The sequence below is a fragment of the Arachis ipaensis genome, chromosome B1 (assembly GCF_059453495.1).
Source record: "Arachis ipaensis isolate K30076 ecotype BB chromosome B1, ASM5945349v1, whole genome shotgun sequence".
In the NCBI taxonomy this organism is placed as follows: domain Eukaryota; kingdom Viridiplantae; phylum Streptophyta; class Magnoliopsida; order Fabales; family Fabaceae; genus Arachis; species Arachis ipaensis.
Window position 1 is genome coordinate 29,096,537 of NC_142436.1, and position 19,199 is coordinate 29,115,735.

The following is a 19,199-nucleotide window of genomic DNA, read 5'->3' on the forward strand; positions in this document are numbered from 1 at the left end:
TTTGGGTGGAAAATTGATTTTGAATTTTGAAGGTAGGTGGGGTTTATGAGGTAGGTTTATGGGAAAGAGTGGATGGATGTGAGTGGTGAAGTGGTTATAGGGAAGAGAGATTGAGGTGATTGGTGAAGAGTTTTGGGGAAGAGTGTTTATGGGATTATGTGAAAGAGGGGTGAGAAGAAGTGAGTGGAGGTAGGTGGGGATCCTGTGGGGTCCACAGATCTTGAGGTGTTCAAGGATTTACAACCTTGCACCAAATTAGGCATGCAAAATGCCCTTGCACACAACTCTGGGCGTTCAGCGCCAGATTGGTGCTTGTTCTGGGCGTTGAACGCCTATTTGTTGCCCATTTCTGGCGTTGAACGCCAAAACCATGCTTGTTCTGGGCGTTCAGCGCCAGCTCTTCTCCAGGGTGCAATTCTGGCGTTCAAACGCCCAGATGCTGCCCATTTTGGGCGTTCAGCGCCAGAACCATGCTCTGTTCTGGCGTTGAACGCCAGTAAGGTCTTCCTCCAGGGTGTGATTTTTCTTCTGCTGTTTTTGATTCCGTTTTCAATTTTTATATTTATTTTGTGACTCCACATGATCATGAACCTAATAAAACATGAAAGAACAAGAAAAATAAAATTAGATAAATAAAAATTGGGTTGCCTCCCAACAAGCGCTTCTTTAATGTCATTAGCTTGACAGTGGGCTCTCATGGAGCCTCACAGATGTTCAGAGCATTGTTGAGACTTCCCAACACCAAACTTAGAGTTTAGATCTGGGAGTTCAACACCAAACTTAGAGTTTGACTGTGGGGGCTCTGGTTGACTCTGTTTTGAGAGAAGCTTACTGTGCCTCTTTTCCATGTTTACAGAAGGGTAACTTTGAGTTGTAAACACAAGGGAGTCCTCATTCAATTGAAGGACTAATTCACCTCTGTCAACATCAATCACAGCTCTTGCTGTGGCTAGGAAAGGTCTTCCAAGGATGATAAATTCATCCTCATCCTTCCCAGTATCTAGGATTATGAAATCATCAGGGATGTAAAGGCCTTCAACCTTTACTAACACGTCCTCTACTTGTCCATAAGCCTGTTTTCTTGAATTGTCTGCCATCTCTAATGAGATTTTAGTAGCTTGCACCCCAAAGATTCCCAGTTTCTCTATTACAGAGAGGGGCATGAGGTTTATCCCTGAACCAAGGTCACACAGAGCCTTTTCAAAGATCATGTTGCCTATGGTACAAGGTATTACGAACTTTCCAGGATCCTGTTTCTTCTGAGGCAATGTCAGTTGATCCAGATCACTTAGTTCATTGGTGAACAAGGGAGGTTCATCTTCCCAAGTCTCAATACCAAATAATTTGGCATTCAGCTTCATGATTTCACCAAGGTACTTGGTAACTTGCTCTTCAGTAACATCCTCATTCTCTTCAGAAGATGAATACTCGTCAGAGCTCATGAAGGGCATAAGGAGGTTCAATGGAATCTCTATGGTCTCTAGATGAGTCTCAGATTCCTTTGGTTCCTCAAAGGGAAACTCCTTATTGATCACTGGACGTCCCAGGAGGTCTTCCTCACTGGGATTTACGTCCTCCCCTTCCTCTCCAGGTTCGGCCGTGTTGACTATGTCAATGGCCTTGCACTCTCCTTTTGGATTTTCTTCTGTATTGCTTGGGAGAGTACTAGGAGGGATTTCAGTGATCCTTTTACTCAGCTGGCCCACTTGAGCCTCCAAATTTCTAATGGAGGACCTTGTTTCATTCATGAAACTTACAGTGGCCTTAGATAGATCAGAGACTAAGTTTGCTAAATTAGAGGTATTTTGTTCAGAGTTCTCTGTCTGTTGCTGAGTGGATGATGGAAAAGGTTTACTATTGTTAAACCTATTTCTTCCACCATTATTAAAGCCTTATTGAGGCTTTTGTTGATCCTTCCATGAGATATTTGGGTGATTTATCCATGAGGGGTTATAGGTGTTTCCATAAGGTTCACCCATGTAATTCACCTCTGCTATTGCAGGGTTTTCAGGATCATAAGCTTCTTCTTCAGAAGATGCCTCTTGAGTACTGTTGGATGTAGCTTACATTCCATTCAGACTCTGAGAAATCATATTGACTTGCTGAGTCAATATTTTATTCTGAGCCAATATGGCATTCAGAGTATCAATTTCAAGAACTTCCTTCTTCATAGGCGTCCCATTACTCACAGGATTCCTCTCAGAAGTGTACATGAACTGGTTATTAGCAACCATGTCAATGAGTTCTTGAGCTTATGCAGGCGTTTTCTTTAAGTGAATGGATCCACCTGCAGAGGTATCCAATGACATTTTAGCTAATTCAGACAGACCATCATAGAATATGTCCAGGATGGTCCATTCTGAAAGCATGTCAGAAGGACACTTTTTGGTCAGTTCTTTGTATCTCTCCCAAGCTTCATAGAGGGATTCACCTTCTTTCTGTCTGAAGGTCTGAACATCCACTCTAAGCTTACTCAGCTTTTGAGGAGGAAAGAACTTGGCTAAGAAAGCCTTGACCAGCTTATCCTAAGAGTTCAGGCTATCCTTAGGTTGAGAGTCCAACCATATTCTAGCTCTATCTCTCACAGCAAAAGGGAAAAGCATGAGCCTGTAGACTTCAGGATCTACTCCATTAGTCTTAACAGTATCACAGATCTGCAAGAATTCAGTTAAGAACTGATGAGCGGATAATTTATACGCTTTTTGGCATTGTTTTTAGTATGTTTTTAGTAGGATCTAGTTACTTTTAGGGATGTTTTCATTAGTTTTTATGTTAAATTCACATTTCTGGACTTTACTATGAGTTTGTGTGTTTTTCTGTGATTTCAGGTATTTTCTGGTTGAAATTGAGGGACTTGAGCAGAAATCAGATTCAGAGGTTGAAAAAGGACTGCTGATGCTGTTGGATTCTGACCTCCCTGCACTCAAAGTGGATTTTCTGGAGCTACAGAACTCGAAATGGCGCGCTTCCAATTGCGTTGGAAAGTAGACATCCAGGGCTTTCCAGAAATATATAATAGTCCATACTTTGGCCAATAATTGACGACGTAAACTGGCGTTCAACGCCAGCCTTCTGCCCAAATCTGGCGTCCAGCGCCAGAAAAGGATCCAAAACCAGAGTTGAACGCCCAAACTGGCACAAAAACTGGCGTTCAACTCCACAATTGGCCTCTGCACGTGCAACACTTAAGCTCAGCCCAAACACACACCAAGTGGGCCCCGGAAGTGGATTTATACATCAAATACTTACTCATGTAAACCCTAGTAGCTAGTTTATTATAAATAGGACCTCTTACTATTGTATTTGACATCTTTGGATTACCTTATGATCCTTTGATCACGTTTTGGGGGCTGGCCATCTCGGCCATGCCTGGACCTTCACTTATGTATTTTCAACGGTAGAGTTTCTACACTCCATAGATTAAGGTGTGGAGCTCTGCTGTTCCTCAAAGATTAATGCAAAGTACTACTGTTTTCTATTCAATTCTTCTTATTTCGCTTCTAAGATATCCATTCGCACCCAAGAACGTAATGAAGGTGATGATTATGTGTGACGCTCATCACCCTTCTCTCTTATGAACGCGTGTCTGACAAACACTTCTGTTCTACATGAATTAAGCTAGAATGAGTATCTCTTAGATCTCCTAACCAGAATCTTCGTGGCGTAAGCTAGAATGATGGCGGCATTCAAGAGAATCCGGAAGGTCTAAACCTTGTCTGTGGTATTCTGAGTAGGATTCAATGATTGAATGACTGTGACGAGCTTCAAACTCGCGAGTGCTGGGCGTTAGTGACAGACGCAAAAGGAGGGTGAATCCTATTCCAGCATGATCGGGAACCGACAGATGAATAGCCGTGCCGTGACAGGGTGCGTGAGCATAAGATTCACTGAGAGGAGGGGATGTAGCCACTGACAACGGTGATGCCCTTGCATACAGCCAGCCATGGAAAGGAGTAAGACTGATTGGATGAAGATAGCAGGAAAGCAAAGGTTCAGAGGAACGAAAAGCATCTCCATTCGCTTATCTGAAATCCCTGCCAATGAATCTACATAAGTATCTCTATCCCTTTTATTGTTTATTTTAATCTAATAAAATATCATGTTTAAATCCGCCTGACTGAGATTTTCAAGGTGACCATAGCTTGCTTCAAGCCAACAATCTCTGTGGGATCGACCCTTACTCACGTAAGGTTTATTACTTGGACGACCCAGTACACTTGCTGGTTAGTTGAACGGAGTTGTGTCCATACATACATAGAGCCACAATGAGGATTCAATACAATTATATATTGTTACTCTCACACAAGTACAAAGAACATGGAACACAATTTCGTGCACCAAGTTTTTGGCGCCGTTGCCGGGGATTGTTTGAGTTTTCGGCAAGCTTTTGGTCCGGTAACATCAGTGCCAGATTCCCTTTTGATCCGGCAACAGCACCAAGTTTTGGGCGCCGTTGCCGGGGATTGTTTGAGTTTGGACAACTGACGGTTCATCTTGTTGCTCAGATTAGGTAATTTTCTTTTTATTTTATTTTCAAAAATTTTTCAAAAATATTTCTAAAATTTTCTCATCTGTTTTCGAAAAAAATAAAAATGTTTTCAAAAATAAATTATTCTATGGCTTCAAGATTTTTAAGAATGAATTCTAGTGTTTCATGAAATATGTTGAATCATATCTGGCTGTAAAGCCATACCCAAACTACTTTGGGATTGGTATTCAACTAATCACTTTAGCCCATGTAATTATATGTTGAAGCCTGGCTGGCTGCAAAGCCATGTCTCAATTCTTATACTCAAGAAAAGAGCTTCTTTATCTTTCTTAGCCAATTGGCTGTTGAATGTAAGGAATGTCAGGGGTGTCATGTCTGAGTTACATACTAAAGCTTGGCTGGCTATTAAGCCATGCCTGACCCTTTGATTGGAGCTTTAGAGCATAAGATTCCTGGAATTCATATAAAAAATTTTGGAATCCTTATTTTTCTTTTTCAAAATAAATTTTCGAAAAATATAAAATAAAAATCCAAAAAAAAATTAGAAAATCATAAAAATAAAAAAATTATTTCATGTTTCTTGTTTGAGTCTTGAGTCATATCATAAGTTTGGTGTCAATTGCATATGCATCTAGCATTTTTCGAAAATATCATGCATTCATAGTGTTCTTCATGATCTTCAAGTTGTTCTTGGTAAGTCTTCTTGTTTGATCTTGATGATTTTTTGTTTTGTGTCGTTTAGTGTTTTTCATATGCATTCTTGAATTCTTAGTGCCTAAGCATCAAAGAATTCTAAGTTTGGTGTCTTGCATGTTTTCTTTGCATTAAAGATTTTTCAAAATTATGCTCTTGATGTTCATCATGTTCTTCATAATGTTCTTGGTGTTCATCTTGACATTCATAGCATTCTTGCATGCATTCATTGTTTTGATCTAAAAATTTCATGCATTGCATAATTTTCATGTTTTCATAAAAAATTTCAAAAATAAAAAAAAATATCTTTCCCTTTTTCTCTCATCAAATTCGAAAATTTGAGTTGACTTTTTCAAAATTTTTTAAAATCAAATTGTTTCTTATGAGTCAAATCAAATTTTCAATTTGAAAATCTTATCTTTTTCAAAATCTTTTTCAAAATTCAAATCTTTTTCAAAATTCATGGTTATCTTCGAAAATTCCAAAAAAATAATTTTCAAAAACCTTTTTATTATTTTATATCATAATTTTCGAAAATAACATAATCAATTAATGTTTTGATTCAAAAATTTGAAGTTTGTTACTTGCTTGTTAAAAAAGATTCAAACTTTAAGTTCTAGAATCATATCTTGTGATTTCTTATGAATCAAGTCATTAATTGAGATTTTAAAAATCAAATCTTTTTCAAAACTAATTTCTATCATATCTTTTCAAAAATATCTTCTTATCTTATCTTTTTCAAAAATATCTTTCCAAAATATCTTTTCTAACTTCCTAACTTCCTATCTTTTCAAAATTTGTTTCAACTAACTAACTAACTTTTTGTTTGTTTCTTATCTTTTTCAAAACCACCTAACTAACTCTCTCTCTCTCTTTTTCGAAAATATCTCTCCCCTTTTTCAAAATTTCTTTTTTTTATTTATTAACTATTTTAATTTTTTTTTAAAAATTAATTTTCGAAAATTACTAACAATTTTTCAAAAACCATTTTTCAAAAATCACTAACTCTTTTTCAACATAATTTTCGAAAATTACCTCTCTCCCATCTTATTCTATTTATTCATATCCTAACATCTCATCTCACATCTCAAATCCTCATCACAGCTGTGTTTCTTCTATTACATTACATTCCTTGTCTCCCCCTCTTCTTCTATTCACACAGGGATCCCTATACTGAGGTATAAAGGATCTCTATTATTATTATTATTATTATTTTTTGTGCCTTCTTCTTTGTCATATGAGCAGGAGCAAGGATAAGAACATTCTTGTGGAAGCAGATCCAGAACCTGAAAGGACTCTGAAGAGAAAATTAAGAGAAGCTAAATTACAACAATCCAGAGACAACCTTTCAGAAATTTTTGAACAGGCAGAGGAGATGGCAGCCGAAAATAATAATAATGAAAGGAGGATGCTTGGTGACTTTACTGCACCTAATTCCAATTTACATGGAAGAAGCATCTCCATTCCTGCCATTGGAGCAAACAATTTTGAGCTGAAACCTCAATTAGTTTCTCTGATGCAGCAGAACTGCAAATTTCATGGACTTCCATCTGAAGATCCTTTTCAGTTCTTAACTGAATTCTTGCAGATATGTGATACTGTTAAGACTAATGGAGTAGATCCTGAAGTCTACAGGCTCATGCTTTTCCCTTTTGCTGTAAGAGACAGAGCTAGAATCTGGTTGGACTCTCAACCCAAAGACAGCCTGAACTCTTGGGATAAGCTGGTCACGGCTTTCTTAGCCAAGTACTTTCCTCCTCAAAAGCTGAGCAAGCTTAGAGCTGATGTTCAAACCTTCAGACAGAAAGAAGGTGAATCCCTCTATGAAGCTTGGGAAAGATACAAACAGTTGACCAAAAAGTGTCCTTCTGACATGCTTTCAGAATGGACCATCCTGGATATATTCTATGATGGTTTATCTGAGCTATCAAAGATGTCACTGGACACTTCTGCAGGCGGATCCATTCACCTAAAGAAAACGCCTGTAGAAGCTCAAGAACTCATTGACATGGTTGCTAATAACCAGTTCATGTACACTTCTGAAAGGAATCCTGTGAGTAATGGGACGCCTATGAAGAAGGGAGTTCTTGAAGTTGATACTCTGAATGCCATATTGGCTCAGAATAAAATATTGACTCAGCAAGTCAATATGATCTCTCAGAGTCTGAATGGAATGCAAGCTGCATCCAACAGTACTCAAGAGGCATCTTCTGAAGAAGAAGCCTATGATCATGAGAACCCTGCAATGGCAGAGGTAAATTACTTAGGTGAACCTTATGGAAACACCTATAACTCAACATGGAGAAATCATCCAAATTTCTCATGGAAGGATCAAAAGCCCCAACAAGGCTTTAATAATGGTGGAAGAAACAGGTTTAGCAATAGCAAGCCTTTTCCATCATCAACTCAGCAACAGACAGAGAACTCTGAACAAAATGCTTCTAATTTAGCAAATCTAGTCTCTGATCTATCTAAGGCCACTATAATTTTCATGAATGAAACAAGGTCTTCCATTAGAAATCTGGAAGCACAAGTGGGCCAGCTGAGTAAAAGGATCACTGAAATCCCTCCTAGTACTCTCCCAAGCAATACAGAAGAGAATCCAAAAGGAGAGTGCAAGGCCATTGACATAAGCGCCATGGCCGAACCTATGAGGAGAGGAGAGGACGTGAATCCCAAGAAGGAGGACCTCCTGGGATGTCCAGTGATCAATAAGGAGCTTCCCTCTGAGGAACCAAAGGACTCTGAGGCTCATCTAGAGACCATAGAGATTCCATTGAACCTCCTTATACCCTTCATGAGCTCTGATGAGTATTCCTCTTCTGAAGAGAATGAGGATGTTACTGAAGAGCAAACTGCCAAGTTTCTTGGTGCAATCATGAAGCTGAATGCCAAATTATTTGGCATTGATGCTTGGGAAGTTGAACCTCCCTTGTTCATCAATGAACTAAGTGATCTGGATCAACTGACATTGCCTCAGAAGAGACAGGATCCTGGAAAGTTCATAATACCCTGTACCATAGGCACCATGATCTTTAAGGCTCTGTGTGATCTTGGTTCAGGAATAAACCTCATGCCCCTCTCTGTAATAGAGAAACTGGGAATCTATGGGGTGTAAGCTGCTAAAATCTCACTAGAGATGGCAGACAGCTCACGAAAACAGGCTTATGGACAAGTAGAAGATGTATTAGTAAAGGTTGAGGGCCTTTACATACCTACTGATTTCATAGTCCTGGATACTGGAAAGGAAGAGGATGAATCCATCATCCTTGGAAGACCTTTCCTGGCCACAGCAAGAGCTGTGATCGATGTTGACAGAGGTGAAATAGTCCTTCAATGGAATGAGGACTCCCTTGTGTTTAAAACTCAAGGATCTCCCTCTGCAACCATGGAGAGGAAGCATGAAAAGCTTCTCTCTAAGCAGAGTCAACCAGAGCCCCCACAGTCAAACTCTAAGTTTGGTGTTGGGAGGCCACAACCAAACTCTAAGTTTGGTGTTGAACTCCCATATCCAAACTCTAAGTTTGGTGTTGGAGAGTCTCAACAAAGCTCTGCACATCTGTGAGGCTCCATGAGAGCCCACTGTCAAGCTATTGACATTAAAGAAGCGCTTGTTGGGAGGCAACCCAATGTTTATCTAATTCTTATTTTTATTGTTTTTCATGTTTTCTTAGGTTGATGATCATGTGGAGTCACAAAATAAACAAAAAAAAATTGAAAACGGAATCAAAAACAGCAGAAGAAAAATCACACCCTGGAGGAGCATCTGGCTAGCGTTCATACGCCAGAACAAAGCATGGTTCTGGCGCTGAACGCCCAAAATGGGCATCTTCTGGGCGCTGAACGCCAGAACAGGCATGGTTCTGGCGTTCAACGCCAGAAATGGCACACAAATGGGCGTTGAACGCCCAAAATGGCCACCAACCTGGCGCTGAACGCCCAGAGTTGGGTACAAAGGCATTTTTACATGCCTAATGGGTGCAGGGATGTAAATGCCTTGACACCTCAGGATCTGTGGACCCCATAGGATCATCTCAGGATCTGTGGACCCCACAGGATCCCCACCTTACCTCCTCATAATCCTAATTTTTATTTCCACATCTTCTTCTTCATCTATTCCCTCTTCTTTTGCTCGAGGGCGAGCAACATTGTAAGTTTGGTGTGGTAAAACAATTATGTAAAGGATCTATAGCTCAGTGGTAGAATATTTGACTGCAAATCAAGAGACCCCTGAGATACCTCAGGGGATACATTTTTGTCCACACAATTACTGGAAGCAACTAAAGGGTGGAACATCAAGAGCACTCCATCATCCTTCATGAAATAAGAGAAGATCAAAAAGCAATGAGGGAGGAGCAACAAAGGCAAGGAAGAGACATAGAAGAGCTCAAAAATATCATTGAAACGCCATCATCACTAAGGTGGATTCATTCCTTGCTCTTATTTCTTCTGTCTTTTTTTTTATATGTTATGTGCTTATCTATGTTTGTGTCTTTATTACATGATCATTAGTAGTTAGTAACTTTGTCTTAAAGTTATGAATGTCCTATGAATCCATCACCTCTCTTAAAATAAAAATTGTTTTAATTCAAAAGAACAAGAAGTACATGAGTTTTGAATTTATCCCTGAACTTAGTTTAATTATATTGATGTGGTGACAATGCTTCTTGTTTTCTGAATGAATGCTTGAACAGTGCATATGTCTTTTGAAGTTGTTGTTTAAGAATGTTAAATATGTTGGCTCTTGAAAGAATGATGACTAGGAGACATGTTATTTGATAATCTGAAAAATCATAAAAATGATTCTTGAAGCAAGAAAAAGCAGCAAAGAACAAAGCTTGCAGAAAAAAGAAAAAAAAAAAGAAAAAGAAAAAAAATAGGCGAAAAAAAAATGTAGAAAGAAAAGCAAGCAGAAAAAGCCAATAACCCTTAAAACCAAAAGGCAAGGGCAATTAAAAAGGATCCCAAGGCTTTGAGCATCAGTGGATAGGAGGGCCTAAAGGAATAAAATCCCGGTCTAAGCGGTTAAACCAAGCTGTCCCTAACCATGTGCTTGTGGCGTGTAGGTGTCAAGTGAAAACTTGAGACTGAGCGGTTAAAGTCAAGGTCCAAAGCAAAAAAAAGAGTGTGCTTAAGAACCCTGGACACCTCTAATTGGGGACTTTAGCAAAGCTGAGTCACAATCTGAAAAGGTTCACCCAGTTATGTGTCTGTGGCATTTATGTATCCGGTGGTAATACTGGAAAACAAAGTGCTTAGGGCCACGGCCAAGACTCATAAAGAAGCTGTGTTCAAGAATCATCATACTGAACTAGGAGAGTCAATGACACTATTCGAACTCTGAGTTCCTATAGATGCCAATCATTCTGAACCTCAATGGATAAAGTGAGATGCCAAAACTATTCAAGAGGCAAAAAGCTATAAGTCCCGCTCATATGATTGAAGCTCTGTTTCATTGATAGTTTGGAATTTATAGTATATTCTCTTCTTTTTATCCTATTTGATTTTCAGTTGCTTGGGGACAAGCAACAATTTAAGTTTGGTGTTGTGATGAGCGGATAATTTATACGCTTTTTGGCATTGTTTTTAGTATGTTTTTAGTAGGATCTAGTTACTTTTAGGGATGTTTTCATTAGTTTTTATGTTAAATTCACATTTCTGGACTTTACTATGAGTTTGTGTGTTTTTCTGTGATTTCAGGTATTTTCTGGCTGAAATTGAGGGACTTGAGCAGAAATCAGATTCAGAGGTTGAAAAAGGACTGCTGATGCTGTTGGATTCTAACCTCCCTGCACTCAAAGTGGATTTTCTGGAGCTACAGAACTTGAAATGGCGCGCTTCCAATTGCGTTGGAAAGTAGACATCCAGGGCTTTCCAGAAATATATAATAGTTCATACTTTGGTCAAGAATTGACGACGTAAACTGGCGTTCATTGCCAGCCTTCTGCCCAAATCTGGCGTCCAGCGCCAGAAAAGGATCCAAAACCAGAGTTGAACGCCCAAACTGGCACAAAAACTGGCGTTCAACTCCACAATTGGCCTCTGCACGTGCAACACTTAAGCTCAGCCCAAACACACACCAAGTGGGCCCCGGAAGTGGATTTATACATCAAATACTTACTCATGTAAACCCTAGTAGCTAGTTTATTATAAATAGGACCTCTTACTATTGTATTTGACATCTTTGGATTACCTTATGATCCTTTGATCACGTTTTGGGGGCTGGCCATCTCGGCCATGCCTGGACCTTCACTTATGTATTTTCAACGGTAGAGTTTCTACACTCCATAGATTAAGGTGTGGAGCTCTGCTGTTCCTCAAAGATTAATGCAAAGTACTACTGTTTTCTATTCAATTCTTCTTATTTCGCTTCTAAGATATCCATTCGCACCCAAGAACGTAATGAAGGTGATGATTATGTGTGACGCTCATCACCCTTCTCCCTTATGAACGCGTGTCTGACAAACACTTCTGTTCTACATGAATTAAGCTAGAATGAGTATCTCTTAGATCTCCTAACCAGAATCTTCGTGGCGTAAGCTAGAATGATGGCGGCATTCAAGAGAATCCGGAAGGTCTAAACCTTGTCTGTGGTATTCTGAGTAGGATTCAATGATTGAATGACTGTGACGAGCTTCAAACTCGCGAGTGCTGGGCGTTAGTGATAGACGCAAAAGGAGGGTGAATCCTATTCCAGCATGATCGGGAACCGACAGATGAATAGCCGTGCCGTGACAGGGTGCGTGAGCATAAGATTCACTGAGAGGAGGGGATGTAGCCACTGACAACGGTGATGCCCTTGCATACAGCCAGCCATGGAAAGGAGTAAGACTGATTGGATGAAGATAGCAGGAAAGCAGAGGTTCAGAGGAACGAAAAGCATCTCCATTCGCTTATCTGAAATCCCTGCCAATGAATCTACATAAGTATCTCTATCCCTTTTATTGTTTATTTTAATCTAATAAAATATCATGTTTAAATCCGCCTGACTGAGATTTGCAAGGTGACCATAGCTTGCTTCAACCCAACAATCTCTATGGGATCGACCCTTACTCACGTAAGGTTTATTACTTGGACGACCCAATACACTTGCTGGTTAGTTGAACGGAGTTGTGTCCATACATACATAGAGCCACAATGAGGATTCAATACAATTATATATTGTTACTCTCACACAAGTACAAAGAACATGGAACACAATTTCGTGCACCAGGAACTGAAAAGGATCTTCAGATGGAAGTCCATGAAACTTGCAGTTCTGCTGCATCAAAGAAACTAATTGAGGTTTCAGCTCAAAATTGTTTGCTCCAATGGCAGGAATGGAGATGCTTCTTCCATGTAAATTGGAATTAGCTGCAGTAAAGTCACCAAGCATCTTCCTTGCATTATTATTATTTTCGGCTGCCATCTCCTCTTCCTGTTCGAAAATTTCTGAAAGGTGCTTGCTGGATTGTTGTAATTTAGCTTCTCTTAGTTTCCTCTTCCGAGTCCTTTCAGGTTCTGGATCTGCTTCAACAAGAATATTCTTGTCCTTGCTCCTGCTCATATGAAAAAGAGGGACAGAAAAATAATAATAATAGGGGTCCTTTTTACCACAGTATAGAGGTCCCTGTGTGAGTAGAAGAAAAGAAGAGGAAAAAATTCGAACACAGATGGAAGAGGGGGTTCGAATTTGGGTGAGATGAAGTTTTAGTAGATGAATAAATAAATAGAAGGAGATAAGAGAGAGAGAGAGAATTTTCGAAAATAATTTTTGAAAAAGAGTTAGTGATTTTCGAAAATAGTTTTTGAAAAAGGTTAGTAATTTTCGAGAATTAAAATAAAAAATTAAAATAATTAGTTAATTAAAAAGAAATTTTGAAAAAGAGGGAAGATATTTTCGAAAATTAGAGAGAGAGGGAGTTAGTTAGGTAGTTTTGAAAAAGATAAGAAACAAACAAAAAGTTAGTTAGTTAGTTGAAACAAATTTGAAAATCAATTTTGAAAAGATAAGAAGATAAGAAGTTAGAAAGGATATTTTAAAATCAAATTTTGAAAAAGATATGATTGAAATTAGTTTTGAAAAAGATTTGATTTTTAAAAAAGATTTTGAAAAAGATAAGATTTTTAAATTGAAAATTTGATTTGACTCATAAAAACAACTAGATTTTAAAAAGTTTTGAAAAAGTCAACTCAAATTTTCGAAATTTATGAGTGAAAAAGGGAAAGATATATTTTTTTTATTTTTGAATTTTTAATGATGAGAGGGAAAAACATGAAAAAGACTCAATGCATGAAAATTTTGGATCAAAACAATGAATGCATGCAAGAATGCTATGAATGTCAAGATGAACACCAAGAACACTTTGAATGTCAAGATGAACATCAAGAACTTATTTTTGAAAAATTTTTAATGCAAAGAAAACATGCAAGACACCAAACTTAAAAATTTTTCATGTATAGACACTATGAATGCAAGAATGCATATGAAAAACAAGAAAAGACACAAAACATGAAAACATCAAGATCAAACAAGAAGACTTACCAAGAACAAGTTGAAGATCATGAAGAACACTATGAATGCATGAATTTTTCGAAAAATGCAAGATGAATATGCAATTGTCACCAAACTTTCAACTTGACTCAAGACTCAAACAAGAAACATGAAATATTTTTGATTTTTATGATTTTTTTATTTTTTTGGATTTTTGTATATTTTTTTCGAAAAAACATATAGGAAAAAGAAAATAAGGATTTCAAAATTTTTTTAATATGAATTCCAGGAATCTTGTATTCTTAGTCTAAAGCTCCAATCCGAGGGTTAGGCATGGCTTAATAGCCAGCCAAGCTTTAGTATGTAACTCAGACATGCCACGGCTAACATTCCAATTAACTTGCCTCTATGCTGATGGTTGGAAGCCCCTATCCAAAAGAATTAGACATGGCTTTACAGCCAGCCAGGCTTCAACATGCTTCATGAAACTCTAGAATTCATTCTTAAAAATTCTGAAGAAAAATATATTTTTGAAAAGATTTAATTTTTTTTTTCGAAAATAGATGAGAAATTTTGAAAGGTTTTTGAAAAATTTTTGAAAATAAAATAAAAAGAAAATTACCTAATCTGAGCAACAAGATGAACCGTCAGTTGTTCAAACTCGAACAATCCCCGGCAACGGCGCCAAAAACTTAGTGCACGAAATTGTGATCTCAGGCAACGGCGCCAGAAACTCTGTACGCACGTCTTAATAAATCATTTTTCATTCACAACTTCGATACAACTAACCAGCAAGTGCACTGGGTCGTCCAAGTAATAAACCTTACGTGAGTAAGGGTCGATCCCACGGAGATTGTCGGCTTGAAGCAAGCTATGGTCACCTTGTAAATCTCAGTCAGGCGGATATAAAATAGTTATGGAGTTTTCGAACATAAATAATAAATAGATAGAAAATAAGGATAGAAACACTTATGTATATCATTGGTGAGAATTTTAGATAAGTGTATAGAGATGCTTTCGTTCCTCTGAACCTCTGCTTTCCTGTTGTCTTCATCCAATCAGTCTTACTCCTTTCCATGGCTGGCTTTATGTAAGGACATCACCGTTGTCAATGGCTACTTTTTATCCTCTCTGGAAAATGGTCCGATGCGCTGTCACTGCATGGCTAATCGTCTGAAGGCATCACCCTTGTCAATGGCTGCATCCCATCCTCTTATGAAAATGGTCCAAATGCTCTGTCACAGCACGGCTAATCATCTGAGGTTCTCGATCATATTGGAATAGGATTCACCCTCCTTTTGCGTCTATCACTACGCCCAGCACTCGCGAGTTTGAAGTTCGTCACAGTCATTCAATCCCAGAGTCTTACTCGGAATACCACAGACAAGGTTTAGACTTTTCGGACTCTCGTGAATGCCGCCATCAATCTAGCTTATACCACGAAGATTCTGATTAATAGATCCAAGAGATACTCATTCAATCTAAGGTGGAACGGAAGTGGTTGTCAGGCACGCGTTCGTGGGGGACTGATGATGATTGTCACGTTCATCACATTCAGGTTGAAGTGCAAATGAATATCTTAGAAGCGGAATAAGTTGAATTGAATAGAAAAATAGTAGTACTTTGCATTAATCTTTGAGGAACAGGAGAGCTCCACACCTTAATCTATGGAGTGCAAAAACTCTACCGTATGAAAATACATAAGTGATAATGGTTCAGGCATGGCCGAATGGCCAGCCCCCATGAAAGTCTAAGATAGCATAAAACTGATCAAGGATGTCTAATACAATCGTAAAAAGTCCTATTTATAATAAACTAGTTACTAGGGTTTACAGAAGTAAGTAATTGATGCATAAATCCACTTCCAGGGCCCACTTGGTGTGTGCTTGGGCTGAGCTTGAATGTTACACGTGTAGAGGTCAATCTTGGAGTTGAACGCCAGTTTGTAACGTATTTCTAGCATTCAACTCTGGCTTGTGATGTGTTTCTGGCGTTTAACTCCAGACAGCAGCGTAGAACTGGCGTTCAACGCCCTTTTACGTCATCTAAACTCGGCCAAAGTATGAACTATTATATATTGCTGGAAAGCCCTGGATGTCTACTTTCCAACGCAATTGAAAGCGCGCCATTTTGAGTTCTGTAGCTCCAGAAAATCCACTTTGAGTGCAGGGAGGTCAGAATCCAACAGCATCAGCAGTCCTTCTTCAACCTCTGAATCTGATTTTTGCTCAAGTCTCTCAATTTCAGCCTGAAAATATATACCTGAAATCACAGAAAAATACACAAACTCATAGTAAAGTCCAGAAATGTGAATTTAACATAAAAACTAATGAAAACATCCCTAAAATTAACTAGATTATACTAAAAACAATGCCAAAAAGCGTATAAATTATCCGCTCATCACACTCTCATCTCTCTTCTATGCATCTTCATTTGTGTTATTTGAATACTACTCTATCTACTTGATTTTACCCTTATGCGTTACGTAATAATTTGTTGTTTATTAAAATATAATATTATAATTTTGCATATAAATTGATTCTACTCATAGTTGATTATGTTATAAAAGTAGAATTTTTTAATGTAATTTTAATATATTTTATATGTAGATATAAAAATTTCATATCGAAATTAGATGTATAATAAAAATTTGCCAAATCAAAAAAGATTATGATAGAAATTTATTAATGGTGTTCAACACTTTATTGATATAGTTACAAAATAATCTCAATTTATTTGATGACAGTATTTAGATGTCTTATCAACAAGCATAAAAATAAAATTTTTTCAACTCTGAGGTTTTACTATATTTATATAAAAATAGTTTAATATAAAAATATTAGTGTTGGGATTCACATGGAGAAAGCTCATCGTATTTGAATGCAGATAATGATAATCAAGAAAGCACAAGTGGTTTTGCTCTGCATGCTAGTGTACCAATAAGAAATAAACTCCGTTAAGTAACTAATACCCAACCAGTCAACTACTAGCCAATTATCATAATTGGTAATCCTAATTTTTTAAATTATCATTAATTAGTGATTATTTAAATTTTATTTTTTAAAAAATACAAAATCAACCATTATTAATTGCAGTTGTTCAAAGTTGACCATTTAAAAATTGTTTACTTGTACTTTTTCATTAAAAATTCATATGAATATATGATAGTTGATGCTATACCAGAATTGATGAGTCAATTTGAAAAACACATGGAGGAGCCTCCAGAAACACTTGGACGCTAGGCTTGATTGGTTGGCATTGGACTTGATATCCTTGAAGTCTGGCACCACCTTCTTTTTCTCTCATGGGAATGCTCTTTTATATTTTTTTGTTTGTTTATTTTTTTCCTAATTACTTTAAAACTAATCCTGAAAACACAATTTTTCTGAAACAACTCCAAACATATGATTAGTCATAAAAATTTTACTAAAACTATAAGAACTTTGATTTAAACTTAAGAAAGCTATTCAAAAAGACATAAAATCACTAAAGATGCCTAGACATCACAATACCAAACTTAAAACTTTGCTTGTCCTCAAGCAAAAAAGAAAATTAAATAGAGTTTATCATAGTGATAAGAATTGAAGAGTTTGTAAATTTAAGTCCAAATAAAAGTGAGGTTTATGATAATCTCCATGATTGCATGCGGTCTTCTCTTATCTTGATGAATCTTGCATACTTAGGAATCAAGAATATTCAAAAACTCAAATCTGGATTGTACTATGAGAATCCTCTTAGAATTGTATGACCTTGGAAGCATTTACTTAACAATTTAACCGGAAAAAGATATTTAAAGTCTTTGACTCTAAGTGTTTTGTCTCAAGGCAGCTCTTAATAGGTTTTTAATCGATAATCTCGAGGCAGTTGGCCCCAGTTATAGGGTGATAAAGCACCCCTTGAATCTCGTCACCTAAGCATCTTCTTGATACAATCAATACCACAAGCACATAATTAAGAAATTACTCATCCAGACATAGGTGCTCAGAGCTTCTTTGGACTATAAATGCTTTGTCTCAAGGAAACTCTTAGTATAGGTTTTCAATCGACAATCCCGAGCTAGTTGGCTCAAGTTATTGGGTGATAAGGCACCCTTCGAATTTACTTACTTAAGTCTCTCCTTGACACACAAGTATCACAGGCACATAACTGAGCTTTAGTCATTAGTGCTTAGAGCCTCATTGCTTTTTTTTTTTTTATCTTTCCACACTTTTTTCCTTTGAATCACTACTTCAAGGAGCTAACGTTGAATTCTCATAATATTTCTCCAGAATTTTATTTTTGGAGATTCTATTTCCTTTTTCTCAATATTAATATAGCTTAGGTCCATTAAATGTAACCATATTTCTAAGAACCATCACTTTTATTTTGAACTTTTTTATTTTTCAATTTTTTATTTAGAACACTCCCATTTACACAAGCAAAATACTAGAAAACAAATACAAAAGTTTTAAGCAACTAAAGTGAAAAAAGAAAATAGAAAATAGAAAAATGATGTAAAGAAAAAGGAAGAATGAATAAAGAAAGAGCGAAGAAGAAAAAGAAAGAAAAATAACCAACATAAAAAAAAATCAGATTACCAAGTTCACTCTTCATCTTCATCATCATTACCACCATCATCATCCTCTGTCTCGACCTTCACCTCTGGGGTCCAAGCACGCCACATATGTTGCCTTACTCGTGCCTACTCCCATTGCATCTGAGCTTCCTCCATTTGAATCAACCAAGCATTGTCATAGAATTCATGGATCAAGGTGAGTCCCATACTCTTTGGTGGATTCGCCAAGATACTCCACTTCCTTCAGGAGATTTCAGTTTGAATGACCGGATATTTGTCCGATTTTAGTTCGAATCTCACATAAGGAATCATTGATTTTCCATTGTCCACATGTTATACTGGTTTTCATGGACTTTGGATCAGAACTGGTTTGTGTCATATGATGGGCTAGCCGATTCCTTTCTCTTTTTAAACAAAGACATTTTGAGCTTTTGGAATAATACTTCATCGTACGTAAAACAAAACACCAAACTTAGAGTTTGGACATGTGAATAAGAGAATAGAGTATGAAGTGAGATAAAATAAGAGGAAGATGAATGTGTATTTATTCCTCTATGACTATCTTCCTCCTTGAAGGAGCTGACCGTCAAGCTAGTGACGGTAAAGAAGCGCTTGTTGGGAGGCAACACAACCATAAGTATCATATAGTATTTTCTTCTTGTCTATTTTCTTTTTGTTATTTTAGTTTGATTTCATATTATATTATTTTCTATTGTTTTTCATAGTTTTCTTAGTTTTTCTAATGTTTGTGATTATGTGTAGCCATTAGAACAGAAATAGGAACGCATAGGAGAGAAATAAAACACCCTGGAGGGTGCCCTTTACTGGCGTTCAATGCCAGAAGGGAGGAGAGAGCATCGGCGTTCAATGCCCATAAGGGAACAGAAAGGACCAAGTTTTGTTTGCTTGGGGACAAGCAAACTTTTTAAGTTTGGTGTTGCAGAGCGAGCTCTAGGTGTATATTATTATCAATGGCACTAAAGGGAGGT

At 37.4% G+C, this 19,199-nt stretch overlaps 2 non-coding genes across 2 annotated transcripts; one reads left to right on the forward strand and one right to left on the reverse strand.

Moving 5' to 3' along the window:
* The first annotated feature begins 2,363 nt into the window (after positions 1–2,363).
* LOC148576071 (small nucleolar RNA R71) lies at positions 2,364–2,471 on the forward strand. Its single transcript, XR_015904679.1, has one exon. It is a non-coding gene; the product is annotated as a small nucleolar RNA R71 (small nucleolar RNA).
* A 4,482-nt stretch (positions 2,472–6,953) lies between these two features.
* Positions 6,954–7,061, reverse strand: LOC148576072 (small nucleolar RNA R71). Its single transcript, XR_015903192.1, has one exon. It is a non-coding gene; the product is annotated as a small nucleolar RNA R71 (small nucleolar RNA).
* Positions 7,062–19,199: the final 12,138 nt, after the last annotated feature.